We start from the raw sequence: 21,249 nt of genomic DNA on the forward strand, positions 1-21,249 counted from the left end.
TAAAAACTCCTCTAAATGCAGTGCTTTAGCTAATTGCTAAAAAGGTTAATAGTTTCTCATGCCTCCCCCACCAAGGTTAGCAGTTTTAATTGAGCTACTACTTCACATAGTGAAGCACACTCTCAAGGTATTCAACTTTTTATGAAAGATCAGAACAAGGTTTAATGATTCCAGTTTTTCTACCCCCTTTGGCTTAATGTAGGAAGCTTCACACAGCATAATTGAAATAAATTAGATATTAAACCCTAAAAGTCAAGGTACATATAATTAAAAAGTAATCACTGCTCACTTCAGCTACCTGCTAGGACATCGTCTTATAAGCCTCAAAAGACACATCATTTTAAGTGACTCATTTCTGTCTGCCCTTTATTTACAAATTACCAGCACTATTGAAGTTTGTCTACTTTGATTATTCCACAGGCACCACCTAATAAAGTGGTTTGAGCTTCCCAAGCTCATTTGACAGAGGTTCACAGATCAGGCTCAAACCAAGGACTCCTAGATAAAATGCAGTAAAGCCATCTACTGGAAAATCAATATCTCAGATGTAATGAGTTGTAAGACAAGTAAATTAGAGTACGGATTACTCTGTCAATTGGAACACACAACTTTTCTCTGTAATTAAGTATTTCATATGTGATGCACTGCATTTGGCACTGGTTCCTTTGTCTAATTACTGTACATTTTATTTTAGATGAACAAGAAACTACCTAAAATACCTTGGCTTCCAACTCCAAAGGTGCATGAGCCAAAAGAGGCTCTGGAGTAACAAGAAACATTTCCTGCCCTAGCAGGAGCTGGCATTGGAAATAAAGTGTGCTGTATAATTAATGTGCCTGTCCTTTCTCACATCACTGCTGCTACTGATATGAAAACAGTTACTTTTAGAATAGCTCTAATCACCACTTATCCAAATCACAGAAACAGTGTGAATATGGAAGGCAACATGAAAAATTATAGCTCAAATCCATAACTCAAGGAAATATTTCTATTTAAAAATACAGCTAAGAAGAATACACAATTCCTTCATGTTTTTCCTAAAACAGTCATTGATTAAGAGCTTGCAAATCCCATTCCAATTTGCAGATGACTGAGGCACCTAAAATCTGTTACACCTGTACTGGCATGGGACTATGCAGTGAGTTCAGGACATGCACAGGCAATTACACTAACTTTGAAAGAGGAAGATCTTGGGTTGGGATTGGATTCTGGACAAACAGAGACTACTCTGACCACTTGAGAAATCTATACCATAGCTAGAGCTTCCATACTGTTGAAGATGAAGAAAGAGTTTGGAATTTGTCCACGTTACTACAGAAGCATGAAGGACCAGCAGTAATCTGAGAGTGAGAGTTCTTATGTTGTGGAAAACTCTGGTCTCAGAATGGAGACACCAGAGAGGACGTGGTATCTGCAGCCCAAGAGGTGGTCTGAAGACTTGTGGATATGAAAGTTTTCAATTATGTCTTATCAGATTTAAACACAGGAGATTGATAAATACAATGCTGGCATTTGGACAGATCTACAGCTTGCATCTGTTTTTTAAGAATGGGCTAGGAGATTGCAGATGGATGGATGTGGAGGGTTATATACCAAAAGGACCAACTTATAGGAAATACCCTATCATCGTGTATGCACTGATACATACTTCTTACGAAAGATGTTTCATATTATTCTGTGATTTTTAGGTACTGTATATAGAAAGGTTTGCTCACTCTGAGAACAAAAAAGAACCGAATATCTGTAGTTCTAAAGAACATCTTTGTGGACAGAGATGAAAAGTTCACTTTTTTGCGTTGTTCATTTATTCTTTATCTCCTTCCTTCTGACTGCTGCATCTGATCCACTACCCAGAGAAATCAAAGTGAGATTTTTCTGATCAGTGCTCCACTGTTGGTGTCAGATGTAATCAAAGACTGGGAGTTTATTGCATTACAAAGTGTTGGGATTTAGAATCAGATCAGATCAAACAAGTTAGGGGAAAGTGCCACAGATTGGCATTTAAAGTGCATTGGCTTCTTCTTGAGTAAAACCTGGCCACTTGTCAAGGAAAAACTTTTCATATTTTGATACCCACTTTGTCCTTTCAAATAAAGTCACATAAAAAAAAAAGCCCACAGGTGCATAAGAAAACACTTTGTGGAGTGTCTGTTAAGAGGGAATTATGATTTTATTTAACATGCACTACAGATTTTTTTTTTTGCAGAAGAACCAAAGCCCTCCTGCATCACCAGTAATACAGAAGAGAACCTGTGTAATTTTGAGCTATGCTTACCTTCATTCTAAGTTCATTTTACATTCTTTGAGTGATGTCAAGAGGTCATGGTGTTAATTAAGATAGGGTCGTTTCTCATCTTCAAAAATATTTACCCAAACATTTTCTAGATGCCTAACTGGGAGCTGCTGTGTCTCCTTCAGCCTAACTACACCATGGAAACAAATCTAAAAGCATGACACAGTGTTTTGTAACTAGCTCAGGTCAAAAAGATGTTTCTGATGAGCTCAGGCACCACACTGGAACTATGTGCCCATCCTGCTTCTGAGACTGACTGGCTCAAACATAGCATGACATGTTCTCTCAAAAATTTTCACAAGGCACGTGCCTTTCTCATTCTTCCAAACCCCCTTACAATCAAAAATAATCCCTTTCCAGCAACACAGACATAAGTCAATAAAGCAAGGACAGCTTTAGGATGATTTTGTGAATCACAGTTTAACAGATTTTAAAAAGCAGCAGCATAACTGTGCATTATAATTCAGCTGACAGGAATCACGACTTCTTCGCATGACAAGTCTCATCAAAATCAGAAAGTTCATAAGGATTTTAAGCACTGATATCCCACACAAGAGCACATGGACCAACTGCTGAGAATACACACTGTCATACTGAAAATCAATAGATGTGCTTTCACAGGCCCCTTTCTACTGTGGTGCTACCAGTTGCTGATTTTGAGCTACATATTGCAGTCTTGTAGAAGGGTGTTCAAACAGTGGCAAAGACACAGAGAAAGAAAATAACTTACCTGGTCATGTTTTTAAATACTGGTTATGATTTTCTGCAATCCTGACCTTTAGTCAGTAAGCTGCATTGCACACCAGTTTTCAACAATAAGCATTTTATAGTTACATTCACACTGTGCTAAAGAGCTGATAGTGTAATTTTCAACATCACATTGAATATATCTCTTATTTTTAAAGTCAGAAAACTAGTTTTTTATTACTGACCTGAGAAAATAAGCAAATATAAAATACAATGAAAAGAGCACTGTTTTTTTCTTTTAACCACACCATAGCTAAGCATAGTCGGATTTGCCACAGTCTGGCCAGATCAAATGCAGAAGTTCCCAGCACTTTGTCTCCATCAGGATTAGACCAACAAAAAGTGGAAAAAGCCACACTCCTTAGAGTGAAACTGCAGGAGACAAAGGTTCTGCCACACTCATGAAAAAACCAGGGAGTTGGGCACACAGAGTGATCACTCCACCTGAGCAGCCACCGACTCAAAGTCAAGATACATAACAGAGAAGAACTTCAAAACTTTCCCAGTCATTCAGCACTCAGCAGGACTTAAGGTACAACTCACCTGCTAACCTTGGATAGCAGAAAATCACATTACATAAGGAGGATCATAACACCCTTAGAGTACTCTGATCCTAGAACAGTAAGAATTCAGGTGATTCAACCTGCCCATCCTTTATGCTACTTCTATGCAGATTGCTGCTAAAATTAGATGCCTTTGTCACGCTGCATGTAAGCATCCACTGTACAAACACCGAAAACAGGGAACTGGAATGTTTTAATTTTGCACATCAAGCTTCATAAAAATCTATTCACTTTATTTCTAGCAACCATGTAGGTATTTTCCTTAATATTAATCATAGGATCTAATCTTAGGTTCAACCAGGCCCTGAAACCCTGAAGAAGACACAGGTAAAGTAATTTATATTTAAATGCAAAAGAACTAGGGAGAGTATTCAGAAAAAGTAATCCTAATTCACTTCTTAATAAGATTAGTTAAACTGCATTAAGTTGGCAAGTGGATGCTTTTACTCAGAATGAAAGAGGCCTTAACTTGGTTTAGTTTAATTTGCTTTGGAAGAAGTTCAGGAATTAATCTGATTTAACTAAGCCAACTATTAAAGCCATTAATTAGTTCAGATTCTTGAGTTTTCCTGGGCAGACAAAACCACTTTCACCTTAATTTTCGGAGTCTGAGCTTGAAGATCTAGACAGAACAGCTTAAGGAGCACATTCCAGATACAGATTAGCATCTCCATGGCTAAACCTCATTAAATAATTCTGTGATCTTAATACAATTCTATTGCAGAACAAAAGAGATTAATCACCTTCAGTGGTCTACAGAACAGGTCATGTGTACACTAAACACAACAGACTCATTTTGGGCAGGCTCACCTGACACTCTGTTGCTCAAGAGGCTTTTAGCTGACAGGGGTTGGAGGTTTTATGGGTCAGATTGTTTTATCAGCTGATCTGGTACATTGAAAAATATTGACAATGGATCTCAAAAGGAAGAAAATATAGAACTTTTCTCACTGACTTTAAATTCACATTGGCCCCCTATCCAGGTTTTTAAGAGTTTCTCTGAGAGCAGTTGATATGCAAATAGGATAGATACTCTGAAGCAGAAACTTCCAGGTGGCCCTGGGGCAGCAATACATCACCTGGTGCAGGTATGAGCCTTGCTCAGTATTTTCAAAGCTTTTCCATCTATCACCTAAAGGAAGGTCAAATAGATTGATTATTTTGCCATTCTTCAGAGGATGGAAATCACCATTAGATTAGGGGAAATCTGAACAAGTGACACAAATGAAACTGGAAATTCACTCAAGGAAATACATGCTGAAGTCAAGCCTGCTTCAGTTACTCATTTCGGTTTTGTGACACTTGTCAGCCAGGTATCACAAGCTTGCTGCAGGGAACATGTAGACAACAACCTTACTCTTGCCAACCCAGCCCAAATATTACCTGTAGTTTTCACCTGAAAATGCCTCAAGAACTCATGTCCCCACATTTCTCCTTGTCCCAGCCCTCTCAGGGAAGGACTTCTACTCTCACTGCCTTACATCTTGACTGACCCCAGAAGGCAGGACTGAGTGCAGCTGGGGCCATGCCAGTCCTTTCCAGAGGACCTGTTTAACCTGGATATGGAACAGAATTGTGGGGCAGGATATACCAAATCCATGCTAGTGTTCCTTCTGGCCATCACAAAGAGGGACTGGGAGGTGGAGTTTCTAGCACAAAACTCAGGAAAACACAAAGATATGTAAAAGACACCAAACCAGATCTACTCTTAGCAGGAAAACTGTCTCAAACCCATTCATGGCATGTTGGTCTCAGCCTGCATTCATCTGCCTACCATTTCCCAGAGCCAATGAGCTGATGCCCAAAACACAACTAATGACACATTTCACACCTCAGAGGGATGTATGACCAATTCAACCAGAGACTGAACAGTGTCTGTCCTATCTGAACATTGCCACATACTCGCCAGCCAATTAAAAATGTCACCAAACCACTGGTTGTGACAGACTGAATGAGAGAAATCCTCTAATCCCACTATGACTGCCTACATCATCATGAGGCCAGAGAGATGCCTTGTTCCTGGTTTGCTGAATATGCACAGCACTTTCTTTCACTGCAGAGTTGCCTAGGTGCTCTCTGAAGGTGCAGAACTGATGCAACTGATCTACATTTTGACTAACACCTTTTGGCTATATCCAGTTGACACAGAACTAAAGCCATCATGACATGGTCTCAACCAATGAAAGTAAACTCACTTATTCACCTAGGAAGTTAACTCTAGAAGGTTGTACCATGCTGGAAAAGGAATAGTTTTGTGTGGTTTGCCTCCTCCAAGATTATTAAACTTCTACAACAGCAAAACCCTAAATTTAGCATTGAAAAGACTTTCTATTTTAAGGCATATTTATAACAGTAAAAACTGCTATCTTACACATGCACAAGCAAGTGCTGTTGCAGGGACTTCTTTATTGACTTAGACACATTTTCTGCTAGCCTGACATTAAAGCAACAAAATAAGAACCTCACCCACCCTGGAAACAAAATATATTGACCATAAAAGCCAAACTCCGTGATTAATAGAGAAATAAAATCTTATGTCTTAATCATATTATTACCTGACTGTCAGTTACAGCAGTGGGCTGCAGTAAAGTTAATTTTCTTCACAATAGATAGTGTAGGGATGGGGTTTGGATTTGTCCTGAAAACCACATTGATAACACAGGGGTGTTTTTGCTACTGCTCAGATGTGCTCACACAATCCTTTTCTGCTTCTCATACCACCCCTGCAGTGAGAGGGTTGGGGGTGCACAAGGAACTGGGAGGGGACACATCTGGGACAGCTGGTGATACAGCCAACAGACCAAAGGGATATTCCATGGTGTATGCATCACATTCAGCATATAGAAAGATCTTGGGGAAAAAGGAGGAAGGGGAAAAAATTCAAAGCACAGGTGTTTGTCTTCCCAGGTAATCATTAGATGGGATGGAGCCCTGTTTTCCTGGAGATGGTTGACCACCTGTCTGCCTGCAGGAAGCAGTGAATTAATTTCTTGCTTTGCTTTGCTTGCATGTGAAGTTCTTCTTTACCCATTAAACTGTCTTTATCTCAACCCATGAGTTTTCACTCTCTTACTCTTCCAATTCTCCCCCCCATCCCACTGGGGGCAGAATTAGTAAGTGGCTGTATGGTAGCAGGAAACTCCTTAATCAACAGAGGATAAGCCATACCAGAAGAAGTGCAAGTGTAGCAGTGTGGGACCCAAGCTGGCTTTGTTGCCCATGCAACATTTCCCCTCTCCTGTCCTAAGTGACAACCATAAGCAGCAGACAACAGGAAAATAATGTTCACGGTCTACAGCAGGCTACATAGAGCAAGATATTGCTGTATTTACATGCAAGTCATAGGTAACAGAGTATCTATCTCCATAACCATCTTTCATCTTGACACTCTCCAGCCCATCTCCTTTAGCTTTTGGTTGGAAAAAGAGCAAGAAGGAATCCACAATTAACAAGATTTTCTAAGTATGGTGTTCTATGTGTATTTATCTTCTCCACAAGAAAGAAGAAGAAGGTTGAAGGCATTTTCCACAAGAAAGAGTAAAGGTGAGGGAAGAGCCTCTCAAAAGTGTTGTTACAGATTGATAATTCACCATGCACGTTCTCACTCAAAATGGCTATTTGTCTATGTTTTCAAATAAATTGTATGTAGATATATAAAAGATATTTCCAGACAACACAGTGCAACATAAGATTTCATACTAAGACCATATTAAGCAAGAGCGAGACATACAGGAATTTGTTACATTAAGTAACTCAGATGCTATGACTTGTCACAAATTTTAACAGAATATAAACTCAAGACATAAAGCAAAGATTTTTTTGTTTGTTGCTTTTTTCTGAGACAGGACTGAAGGCCCACAGGACCTGTGGTTGTGGAGGCACTGGGCTCAGCAATGCCAAGAAATATCTTCACTGATACTGTTCTTGCACTCTTTCATGGGAAGGGTAAAAACACAAGTTACTCACAATTGCCACAAAATCTACTCCTGCAGAGCTGTGAACCCATAATGCAGCTCCCAAGGTATATGAACAAGAATCAAATCCCAGTACAAGTCCTGGATGACACTGAAGCTCCTTTGTGTGAAAGTCTTTCCTAGTCACCTTCTTCCTTCTTAGCAGTAGCTCCTATCTTCATACTTTAATCAGCCTTAGCACCTTTCCCTATAACCTAAGGACTACAGATCAGCTCTCCAAAGTGCCTAATCCCCTCAGCCATCAGCCTCATTCCTACGTGTGCCTAAACCCTCTGGAGTTTCTGAGCTTTTTTTTCCATTGCCTTTCTAGATCTCAGATTTGCAAAGCTATCAACATAGCTTCTAACCAGATTGTTTCCAGACTTCCTCCCTTCCATCACAAATCATACTGATCGTACACCTTCTCATAGCCCATTTTTTCTCCTAGCAATCCTTTCTCAACATCTTTTGCAACCATATTTCCTTTACCCTCAGCTTTTCCACGTTTCTTTAAAGATGCTCCCTGCTTTCTGACTCTCCCTTTTCTTTTCTGCACTTTTTGGTACTAATAATTTCTTCCTTTTCTTTTCACAAATGGTTCAATATGCCCTTTTCTCCCCTCTCTCAGAGGCTGTGTGTGTTTCTGTTCTCCAATCATCCTACACTCTGATCTTTCTTTCTTACATTTGATTTTGAAGCTTCATTCCACAAAAACTAAACATAAGGCAGAAAAGAAAGCACTAGTAAAGCCCTGATCAGAGCTCCATCCATCCTCCAGCAAAGTTTAGCTCTAGAGACCTTTAAGGAGAGCAAACAGACCCTATTTAGGTAACACACCTGGAAGAGGAAATGACTGCACTCAGCTGTCTTGGCTCTCACATCACTGTCAGACAGATACTGCTGTGCCCCAGGAAGCCAGACATTACTCTCAGTGTAGATTATAAACACCAAATATGCAGAAAAGCCTTAACACAGGGCAAAACTACTTACTTAATATTAGTAAAGCACTCTGGAAAATAAATTCCCAGAAGACTAATGCTCTTCCAGGTGCGTGGCCTTCAGCATAAGCCCCTCAGGTATCCAGCTGAGGCAGTCAATAACTGCTTTGAAAGATGCTCCTGCCCAGGGTGAATTATTGCTTAATTAGATGGAGCCAGGATGTTCTATCACATGAGCAATGCTTTATGAATAAAATCAAGTGTATCCTGCTTTCTAAGCATTCGTCTCACTGCAGCACAAAACCTGGGAAGTGACAGTTTGCTACCAGGAGGAAATCTACCCAAAAGAGATGTTTCTCTTATGTTTCAAAAAAAGAGTGGAGCTATAAACAGTTCAAACAACTCAATAGTCTGCAGTGCTGTCAGTCATAAATGCTTATGTGGTGCAGGAGCAGAGAAAAGCTCCAGTCAATATCAGGGCCCTACCGTGATGAGCTGTATCGATGTGGGAAAAGAACCTGGCCAGAGTTTCCCCACAAAAGCAGCTCCATGGGCATTCCTCTCCTATGCTCAATCTAACACCCCAGTAAGGACGACTTTACACTAATCCACTTCCAAATCAGCTCGAAGCAATTTCAGAAAGATCCTCTGTTTGGATTAAGAATGGCCACATGAGGAGCTGGCATGCTTCAAAGTCACATTCTAGATTGTTTTGAAACAGCTTTCACGTACAAATGTATACTTTAAAATCAAATCTCTTCCTTGAAGGATTTATTATCCAAAAATCCAATCTTGCAAACACTTATACACCTTCTCAGCTTGTGATACATAATTAAATCCTTCCTGTGTGTTTTAAGAAGCTTGCATAAAGTTTCATGATCTGAAGTGCTAGGAACAGTTTTTAATTTCTGAGTTAATTGGAGGTGATCTCCCTCATGTCAAACTCCTAACAACAGGTCAATAAATTCAGTAGGAGGTCTTTTCAAGCAACATTTAAATTTCCAGTTCATAAGAGAAGACTCTAAAATCAGAATATACTTGAGTGAATATTGCACTTCTCAAGAGGATAAAATCACTTATACTTCCCACATTTCAAATGCTTTGCTAGATCAAATACTATAAAGACACATGTTAACACTTTAATTATTTGGTTAGTCCAATAATTACTGAGAGTTTTTTATACAAAATTGGCACAACATTAATTCCCTGGTTAATTTAACTCTTAAAAAGGTAGTGCAAAGGATAAACAGAAGGATGAAGGAAGATTGTAACTAATACTACTGCTAAAAGGTTTAGTAACTTGTGCAGCACAGGAAAAGTCCTACAAACAATACCTAGAGAAACATTTTGTGATATAGAGACAGACAGACAGACAGACAGATAGATAGATACAGCTAGAAGTCCAGGGAAACAGTGATAGTAGTCCAAATAAATCCAAAGACCAATTAAATAAATAGAATAATAGGATAGCTTAGATTGGAAGGGACCTTAAAGGTTATCTACTTCCAACTCCCCTACTCCTTTCACTGGACCAGGTTGCTCAGAGCTCCATCCAACTTGGCCTTGAACACTTCCAGGGATGGGACATCCACAACTTACTCAGGTAATTTGTTCCAGAGCTTCACCAACCTCACAGTAAAGAATTTCTTCCTAATATCTAGCCTAACCCCCACTCTGCTTCAGTTTGAAGCTATTCTCCCTTGTCCTGTCACTTCATACTTTCACAATAGTCTCCCTACATCTCTCCTGTAGGCTCCCTTCAGGCACTGGAAGGCTGCAATTAGGCCACCCCAAAGTTGCCTCGCTTCCAGGCTGAACAAACCAAATTCTCTTAGCCTTTTCTTGCAGGACAGGTGCTCCATCCTTCTTATCATCTTGGTGTCCCTCCTCTGGACTCATTCCAACAGGTCTGTGTCCTTCCTGTGCTGAGGTTCCCAGAGCTGGACACAGTGTTCCAGGTGGGGGTCTCACAGAGAAGAGTAGACAAGAAGAATCCCCTTCCTTGCCCTTCTGACCACATGGCTTTGGATGCAGGCCAGGATAGGATTGGCTTTCTGGGCAGCAAGCCCACATTGTCAGCTCATGTCCAGCCTCTCATCCTCCAGCATATCCACATCCTTCTCACTAGGGATATAGAATAGAGATGCTGATAGTGAAAAATTATTCCAGCCTCATTCAGTACAAGGTTGAGGGCATCAAGTATCGCAAATGGGTGGCACCATCCACACAAGGAATAACCCACTAATTCCACTGAGCAGCTCTACTGGTGGGTCTCTGCCAAACGTGCTGACTAGACAAAGCTGCTGTTCTCCAAAAGGAAGCCCTGAGCAAATGCAGTCAGATGCTCTCCAGTAATGAGCGGGAGATGGACTGTTTAACATTGAAGGTGCAAACACTAAAGGCAAATGTGGATGATGTGTATACTGGACTATTTACCTTTCTGCAGGAACTGTCACTATTGATGTGTCATGGAAAATCTTTGAAAACTGGTAATATACTGGAGGCCATGAATTTAGAGAATGAATGTGTCATTCATCTCTTATGTACCACTAAATATGTGACATTTATAGCTCCCACACGACACTAAAGTATAAATTCCTAAGCCCACCCTGGAGAAGAGTAGCTAGGTACAGCCAGCTGGCCTGTCTCCAGATCAAGCCACCAAGTCCCCATGTTTTTATTCCAAACTTCAGTCCTCAATGATACAGACCACATGTGATTGAAGACACTCAAGCCTTTGAAAAAGATGAGAGGAGATTAAGTTCCTACAGAGAAGAGGATGGGAGTCTTCTCAGACTCAGTGCAAACTATGAAGCTGAGGCAGTAAAAGTGGGGAGTGACACTGGAGAGAGACTGTCCAGAACACAGACACATTTAGGCTCTGGTTGAGAAAGGATAAGTGTGGCTACCCACTTACTTAGGCTAACTAGATTCCGCATGTGTGTGTGTGTGTTTGTAAAACTTCCTTCCATGTTTGCAGCAAACTCTACGGCCTTAAATTTTTCTTGGCCTTGTGTTTGGCTGGTTAAGTTTGTCTGAAGCTGTCTACAAGGTGGCTTGGGGAAAACCCTCTGAACTGAGCAGACAATAAAAATTTTAGTGTGGCAATGACAATTGTGGACCTGCAGGCATTTTTAGGAGACCCAGTGCTGAAGGTACTTCTTTCTACACTGTTAATGACCCTGATTTGCAGTTGCTACCATTACTGCCAAGCCTTGGAAAATGTGTTCCCTGTGGCAAACACAAATCAGCATTTCTCTTGCAAAGAGCAGATGGATGAGCAATATCCTGGGACTCTAGGCAAAGCCTGAGGCATCACATCTGGGAAATTTCCAGTTATTTTTCCTTTCTCTGCTTCCATAATTTAGGGACAGCTTAAAAGAAGCCAGGCAAATACTGATATAACCTAAGTAACCTTTCTGAAAGTCATATGGTTACACTGCTTTACTGGTAACACTATAAACTGACTTTTTTTTGTTAATCTAAGCAGCTGCTGATACTTCTTGTTTCCCTTCAGTGGTGATAAATGCCTTTGTTTCTCAGTATACTGATTCATATTGAACCCTCCAGAGTACGGCAGATAAATCAGCTGGGATTGCAAGAAAAGAGGGGCAAGAGCTGCAATTCTAGAGGCCACTGGATTTCGTATGGTAGCCTCTGTCCTGGTTTACATTGTGTAATCTTTCAAAATTCATATATACAGTGGGAGACATCCTGGACGAGCTGGTTATGAAAATAATTGGGGTTTTTATCTCAGTCTACAGCTTCCCATCTTGGATAGAGAACCACCACTCTCCAAGCGAACCTTATCTTAAAACAAACTTTTGTTATTTATCAGGTGTCATTCCTCATCAGTTACCATCTAGGTTTCTTTGGGTTACAACAGCTCTGCCAGGCATGTGCATTTCCTGGGAACATTGTACCAGCAGCCCCACAGAAAGTTTGCATGAAAAATTCATTTGCATCAAATCTCTGCAGCATCTATTTTATCAAAGCAAGTACTTGTGTGCTCAACAAGCATAAGCCACAGATGGGAGGTTTTAGGCAATCAGCTGCAAGATTAGGAAGAAAACCAAATACATATCCTGCTAATGCATTTCTGAATGTTTAAAAAAAAAAAAAAAAGTAGCATAGAAACAGTGAGAAGCAGAGAAGCAGGTCACCAGTGTCAACTATTCTATCAACTTCAGTAACAGAACACAGATATTTTTCTGGGAGGAAAACACATTGCTATATAGTCTGCTTTGATAAACTCATCACATAAATCCTCTTTTACAGGAATTTTCAAGAGGTATCAGAAGCATTACTAGAAATGTCAAGGCTAGAACTGTCAGGAACTACACTGTGGAGGAGCCTTAACTGAACAAGGCAGAGTGGAACAAGTTGAAAATCCACTGAATTAAAAGTTTTTGATTAATTTAAATTTTTAATGGGAAATCAAAACTCCAGTTTGTTCCTAATCCACCTCTTGTTAATCAGAAAAGCATCTTCCCTTTAGAACATTATTTTTATTTCATTTCCTGCTATGATTTCCACAAGTACCTTTGCCAATTGGATGTCTCAGGTCAGATGGATTTTCAAGAATGACAGGACTGCTGAAAAACTTAAAGCTTCTTATAGTCTTAATATTGCCTCAATAATTATATATCCCTCATAGATCCAGAAATAAACATGATTTTTCACAGGGTTATAGCATACAAAGAAGATCTAAATTTATTTGCAGTCCTGAGAGGGTATCCCAAAGACTGAAGAATAACACTGTTATGGAGTTCCTAAGAAACCTATAAAAACTAGAAACACCAGGAACAGCCATCAGACACATGCAAGGAAAATGAGTTTTATGTATTGTTGTTACCAATAGACAAAAACAAAAATGAATAAAATTAGAAATAAAGTTTTGATAAGATGTTCTCAGTTTTTATTTCAAATTTCTTCCATTTCTTAAACATAGTTTTTGTGATGCTAATCTATATTTTAGCAGCTACACATCATTTTCATTAAATAATTTCCCATCTTAAAAAATATTTACTTCATTGCAAAATAAACACATCATAAAGCTGGAAAGGTTTCCATTTTTTGTTTATATATGAAAATCTAACTATTTTATGTGGCTGTTTTATTACAATACCCCATGGAAGCCATACACTGGTTGCTGAAATCTCCCATTCTCCCCCGCACATTGTGCTCCCTAGCTGCATTTTCTCTTCCATCATTAAAGATCTTCTCTCACAAGGGATGAGACTGTCACAGTCCCATTATAAAGAAAGGAAAATATGAGCCAACAGGGAAATATTTTTGAATCCAAAATATAACTGATTTGAATTAAATGTTCCATATTCAAGTGTTTTGATAAAACCTTTTTTTTTTCAAGACAACATAAACAAATTAAAGCCTCCGTGGAACTATACTCTACAATTTTGTCAATAACGTATCTGGCAATGCATCAACAGAGTAAAGTTGATCTATAAACAAGGTAAAGTTTTGTCTACAAGTATTCAAAGGCAGGTTGCCAAGAGGATGGAGCCAGGCTCTTCTTGGTGGCGCCAAGCAATAGGACAAGAGGCCAGACACTGATGCCCAGGAAGCTCCCCCTGAACACAAAAAACTTATTGGTTTCATGACTGTGCACTGAAACAGGTTGCCCAGAAAGGTTGTGCAGTCTCCCCCACTGGAGATATTCCAGAACCATCTGGACACAATCCTGTGCTATGTGCTCTGGGATGGCCCTGCTCGAGCAGGGAACTTGGGCCAGATGACCCCACTGTGATCCTTTCCAACCTGACCCATTCTGTGGCTGGTAAACTATGAAACACCACAGCGTTTGCCCATATAAATGTCATAGGTAACTGTAGGAAAGCTAGAAATCCCCAAATTCAATCATAATAAACCCAGATATTTCTGTAATATCAATAATACTACTGAAATTCTTACTGTTATAACCTAAGTCATAGTAGGTCATATGTAATTTATTCAGGCAGAATTTGTTCTTCCCATAGGAGCATTTGTGAGAGGGGCTGATGGAAAGAGACAAGTATCCCATGCCTCATTCTGTTTTCTCCTACTAAACCAAATATATTTACCTAAGGTAGGTAAATATCAGCATAGTAAAACCAGAGAGCCACTGCAGCAAGGGAATGCTAAACTCTTTGCCTTCCCCAGAAAGACAGCAAACAGGATCTGTGAGAAACAGCAAATGAATGACTCAGACTCCCCAGCATAAAGCAAACATGCCCTCTAAGTGTGTCCCACAAGTCTTTTGGGCACTAAAAGCTTTCTTCACCGCAGCATTCCAAGTGAGAAAAGGTGCGATACTGCAAAGAGGGCAAAGAATGGTAAATTTTGAAGGAATAATGTCATAATAACCTTACTAAGATTCCTTGTCTGTTAGTGCTACAACCATGTGTTTTTAAAAAGGACGCATTTTTTATTCTCTTGTGGTTTTTAACATCTACACTGCTTGTTTCTCTCTTCCCACACAGTTTGGCAGGTAGTTTCTTTTCCTTATTTTGTTTCTCTTTCATCTGTCGGTTTTCAGGAACGAGAACTGTGTTTGTGTTTTGAATTTATAGCACAGTAAGAACATATTGAATTTAAAGCCATAATCTAACATAAAGACATTAAATCACCACAAATAATAAAAGGCTGATATAAATTGTCCTAGACTGCATAGCTGTAAATGCAAGAAACATGAGTCAAGATTAAGTTGTAGTGGCATTTTGGCTGTCTCAATATAGACTAAAGAGAGATGGAACACCTGCTCTGATCTTCACAAATTGAATTTCAGCTCCTCGGAAGATTTTGAGTTCTTATTTGCATTAGGAAAGGACACAATTGTTAATGTAAATTGGACATTTATTCACATAGCAGAAAAGAAAATGTGCAATGTGCCTGCACACAAGTAGTGCAAGCAACTATGCTACCAACAAGAAAAGACAAAAGACACCCTAATTACAAGAAACAACTACAATGTAATTTGTGCATCAATGTTATGCTTCCAATGCTTCAGCAGCATGCAGTCAATGACATTACTTTAACACATTTTCAGAAACTACCAATAATCCAGTAAGGGGGAAATATTAATTTTTCTGGTACAAAACAGGAGTGTGATGACAGTCATACCGCTCATACTGAGACAGTGGGAGAAGCGGGGATTGTTTGACTGTTTTTCTGAAAATAGTTCTGAGAGCCCTTGCACTCCAGCAGACCTGAGCTGGCATCTTTTCACCATCACAGATAACTCACTATTCCCTGGCTACAGCAAATCCTTGTCCAACATCTGTACATGTATGTGGTTGCAAACAGGTAGATAAGCCTATGTGAAACATACTAAAATTCCTGCAGAGCAATTCATCCTTTTGCTTCAGTTATTCATCCAAAAATAACAAATACATACAGACTTCAAACACATCATGCCGGTTAGAATTGGCAGGGAGGCTCTGATAAGTGAGTGAAACAGTGAACAAAATCTTTTCCAGAACAAAAGTTACTTTAAGATAACTTCAGAAATCTTTTTCATATCATCTTGAGATGAGACACATTTCTTTATTCTCAATTTATTTCTCTGTGGTGGGTCCATTCTGAAGCACAAGCAAAATAGCAGCCCCACCGAGAGAAAAGGAAAAAGAAAGGGAAAGTAAGTGTCTCATTCAAGGAACAGAGATACTTTAACAATGACCAGAGTATCTGTGAATGAATGTTGAAGGCACATTTTTGATCCAAGTTATTTAATCTTATTTAAGGAAGATTGATACAGCTAGCAGAGTTATCATATATAATAACTGCCATTTTCATGAAAATAAAGAGTGTTCATGAATTCATTTGACTCTGTCAGTCCTTCTTTACTCATAGTTAAAAATGAGTAAGAACATGGTTTAACAATGAAGAGAAGCCTCTTCCCACTGCCACTTGACTATTCTTCTTGAGCACCCCAACAGGTCTACACACACTTCTGTCTTTACACTTCAGCAATAACACAGCTGTTCCCCAAATGTGTTCAACAACTGCTCTCTAATGCCATCAGTTTCATAGTGTAAATGGATCTTAAAATAGTCGGAACATTATGTCCTTTACCATTCTATCTTCCTGCCTGGCTGCCAGATTGTTCTCTTTTCCTTTTTTTTGATGGATTAAGTAGAACCACAGCAATTTGTTGATTTGAAAACTAAGCAATCCCTTTAAACTGTCTCTGTGCTCATCCACTGCTATCACTGACTCTACCTGAACTCATTTTGGAGCCTGCACTACAAAAGCTTTATTCTTGAGGGATGTGCATATGCAAGCAGTGTTGATGAAGCCAATGAAATAGACTGATTTCATATCAAGAGACAACTTTGCTGATTTATGTTTGGTTCAGCTGCTGACACTGGCCCTCTTCACTTTTCTTCTGCCTGTTTTTTCAGGGGCATAGATTGATTCTGCCAACATTTTGTTTGTAAGTGAATGTCCTCTCACAAGTGCCCCTCTTGGTAGACTGTGCAGGAATGCCAGCAATTGCTCTAGCTTTGCACTGTTCCAAGCTTTGTCAGCAGCAGTGGGACTCTACTCAAGCACCAGTGTGATTTTTCTTGAAACCAGCAAAGAAAATGAGCCCTATTCCATTGCCAGAAACCAGGACAAAATTATTTAACAAGAGACTTGACACTAGAAAAGCATTCTTCTCTGTGACTTACAAGCTCCCTTCTGCTCCATTGAGAGGTGTGTGGGACAATAGGCCAGCTGTTAAGATTTTTCTATGACAGTTCTTCACTCAGGAGGCATAACTACAGTCTTGTTGGACTCTCTCACACAGAAAGATGAAGAAAACACAGGTTTGTTACCCCACAACCTGAAAATGAAGCAAATGTTGCACTGGGTACAGAAGGGAACATCAGCAAGGTCAGATCACTCTGCCTCTTCCCCTCGTTCACCAATAGATGGTGGCAAAGGCCCCCTCCAAAGCTGCCACTGGACTTGCACAGTTATTTTTTCAATTCCTCTCATAACATAGAAAATGAGGAAGGCTGATGCAGATATCTCCTTTGCAACAATCACATACAAACAAGTCAACAATTTTGTCTAACATACCTGTACATAATTTCTCTGCTAATGCCAGCTTTTTTATCTTCAGATAAGAACATATGTTTCTTCCTTTGTAAAATAACAGTAGTGTTTCTCTTTAATTTCACGCAACAGAGCATAGAGAGGAACATTAAAGCAAGCTCTTCTAAAATGGGTTAAGAAATGGTGCTTTCTCTTAGGACCTCAACACCTCCTGAAATGGAGGATGGACTACAGAAGAAAGAAAATTATTTCAAACTCTCATTGCAGAATGCAGCATTTTGAAGAGCAGGCTGCTCTTTTCCGAACTGCCAACAGTCAAGGCAACTTCATGTAATTTCAAGAGGCTCCAAAGAGCTGCCTGTCACCCTTGGCCACCCGTGTCAGGCTCAGCAGAGTTCTGATGGCTCAGGGGAGCCAAGTATCAGACTCTTGCAAAGCAGTATTTGGTGGTAAAAGTAGCAAACACTATTTTATTTTGTTTGCAAGGCTTTTTAAGTACCATGCTTGTGCTTCAGGGAGTTGTGCCTACCTCCACCTGACCCAGAAAGAGAGCAATACAAGTAGAGCTAAGGGTGGCTGCACAGCCACTAGCACACGTGGTACACAAAGCAGGAGCTCTGGATGTTTGCCAAGTACCTACCATGATACCACCTGAAGTAAACCAGATCTGCTGGACAAATATATAACACGCAATAATATCCTGCCTATCCTAACATGACATTGTTTGCACTTCATGATGATATTCACCACCTCATCTCATGATCCTGTGTGAGGTTGCCAGCAAATGACCATCACATTCCATATCAGCTCTTGAGAGATGGCCAAGGCTTTTTAATCTTTAATTTGAGAACAAAGACCTTTGAGTTCCTTGGGTTCAAATTGGTTAAAGAAAAAGAAAGTGATTTTAGTCTATTTGTTGTCAGGTTCACCTCTGAACACACTGTGCTAGTTTCTTCTCTCACGTACCTTTGTAGAGCACTTCACAAAGATTTTTCTGTATTTATATAATTCACATAGATGCTTTTTAGTTCCTTGCTTATTTGCAGTAACTCATCTCCAAGCTGGGGATCTCTGATCAGCTTATTTGTTTAAGTACCAGTCTGTCAGTATAAATAACCCCTTGTGCATCAAGTTTTCCATCTTGAAAATAACAGCAAAAAAGATATTCACATATTATTTTCCTCCTTGCAAGCACAGTGAAACTTTCCCCAATATTTTGCCCAGTCAATGATCTTTTGATTTTCATACAGATGCTCTAAGCTAGTTTTTCTAAATTATAAAACTTTTCCTCCTGAGTTTGAAATGCAGGTATACAGGGAATCCAAAAAGACATTCCTAGTGACCCATGAGGCTCTACTTCTTACCAAGAGACAGAAAAAACATCTCTGAATCTTTCGTGTTGGATTAGGTAAGCTCCAGACATCCCTTACAATCTAAATTATTCTACAAATCTATGACTCTATAATTCATTCACTTATTAGTTTGCATATCTGGATTATTTATGAGAGAAGGATTATATTCCTAAGAAGGAGATAAATTTAAAATTGAGAAAGTGGATAAATAGTTCAATTTCTGTTCTTATCAGTCCTGAGCTGATATAAACACAAAAATTTATAAAATACTCAGGTTTCCAAAAGGAGTACAGTGCAGGTACTAATATTTTGCTAGAAGACCATCACAGCTAACACACAAATCTCCTAACACTGAAAGCATAGACAGTTCCTTTTTTACCTTGGTGAGCTATTCCGGTCTTACTGAATCTTCAGTGTGAATTTTTCATTGTCTATACAAAGATAAGGTGGCATCTGTACTAACTTAAAAACTGGATGCTTAGCTGTAGGATACATACCAGTGGCTTCATTCATGCCCTCCAGAACCAGCTTATGGTCTTTGATATCATCATGCCTTTATCTGAGACAAGAGGATGCCAAGAAATTGAACTAGGATTTTTCTATTGCTATTGCTGTTACTGCTAGGGCTAGTAGTAGTAGCACAACAGGTTGGGGAGAACTCAGTTATGTTCCCAGCCACCATCTTATTTATTCTTCATTGGCTATTACAGATTTTTGTAGAGGTTTCTGATGATAAAATACACTGCTTAGGGTTTCAATACAGATCAAAGTGGGCAACAGTAGCAAAGAAAACTAACAATGGCCCTACCACTAAGGAAATAAATGAAGTAATGGTTCAAAAAGTTGAGAAAAAAAATAGGTTAGAGAACACTGCACTGGACTGAACACTGGACACTTTTTGCCACTGTACGTAAAAGAGATTCCTTGGGAAGTGTGGATTAGGGCAGTTTTGGGGATAAATAACACAACAGCCTGAGGGCAAGAAGGAAAAACACACCTTCAGAAGTCTGATGGTTTCCAAAGCCACCAACCATGCACCAGTAAGGTGATGTGCAACAAAGATATTGTACACATGGTTTTCCCACCCAGCAGTGTTCTCTGTGTCCAGACTACTGCTTTTATCTAAAAAACTTCTTCAACATCTGCCAGCTGGTTTGGGAGTAGTGGTGGGAGCACCATGGCTTCAGTTCATGCAAGTAGGAAAAGGGAAATGTTTGTTTATTTTTTGAAGTCAGGGCACACAATGGAGGGAGCAGCATTCAGCCTGAAGAGAAATACTGGTAACTACAATATAGTGAGAATAATTATTTGTAAAAGCTCAGCATTTGAACCAATGCCTATTTAAGTCAATGGGCGTTTTTCATTGACTTGGGGTGATAGATAAAATGGGCCATTAGTGCACTTTTTAAAAGCTCTGCTGAACAAATACATCACTAGGTGGTTCAGGATGTTTTTATAATGCTTTGCCTTCTCTCTCAAATACTGCATTTATCTCTAGTCTTGTCCTTTACTGCAGCTTGTATTGTAACACTTTCACCTGCATCACAGAAGGAAAGACTTCTCAGGCTCTCTTGCTCTTAGTCATAACAGAGAATCTGCTCCATTAGTGTCCTCATACCACTGCAGCTCTGAACAAAGAAACTTTATCAGAGCATACAAAGGTAGCTTAGAGCACATCCTTAGACTGTATACTTTACAAGCTTTAAAATATTCCACTTCTTTTTCTTTAAAATTCTGATTAAACTGTTTTGTTACAGAATTTCAGTTACTCTCACTTTGAAGCACAGCAGGGTGAAACAAATAGGCAATAATTATGGATTCATCAAACAAAAAGTATTTGGAATTTTTCTACTCATGATGGACATTTCCCAGAGGAGGAAGAAGAAAAAAAGAAACAACTTTAAGACAGTCATCTGCATTATGCCAAATTGCCATTCCATTCAGCCTTCTAAAAAGGTCTTGTTATCTGATGGTATTATAATTTAATAGCTACAATTAGGTAAAAGTAGATACCATGGAGAAAACACAGAGTACACAGCAGTAATAAAATATAGCAGCAATAAAATACAGCAGCAGGTTGTCATTTGCTGCTCACATACTGTAAATATGTGGGTAACTCCATACGTGTTAAGCACCCTGAATTCAATCCACAGAGAAACAGAGCCAAAAAAAGCCACTGTCTGTAGCTGTCTGAACCAGGAATGCCTCCCACCTGCAATGGCGCTGACTTGTTGGCTTTTCAATTTTTAAATTTTCTGTTTATTTGAGATGCAACACCATTGTCTATAGGAGGGAGCAGAGCATGAACAGACAGGTCAGTGAGAAATGCAGTTTACCCACCTGTCACTGCTGGGCTAGACTAAC

General features: G+C 39.4%; 1 protein-coding gene across 1 annotated transcript in view; it reads right to left on the reverse strand.

Annotated features, from left to right (window-relative positions):
- The window catches only part of LOC310920357 (uncharacterized protein), a gene marked incomplete at its 3' end in the record, with an annotated part of 58,567 nt that overhangs the window by 36,099 nt on the left and 1,219 nt on the right, over positions 1–21,249 (reverse strand). The gene's annotated exons all lie outside the window — the stretch shown is intronic.

The sequence above is a fragment of the Zosterops lateralis genome, assembly GCF_965231275.1.
Source record: "Zosterops lateralis genome assembly, chromosome: 1".
Classification (NCBI taxonomy): domain Eukaryota; kingdom Metazoa; phylum Chordata; class Aves; order Passeriformes; family Zosteropidae; genus Zosterops; species Zosterops lateralis.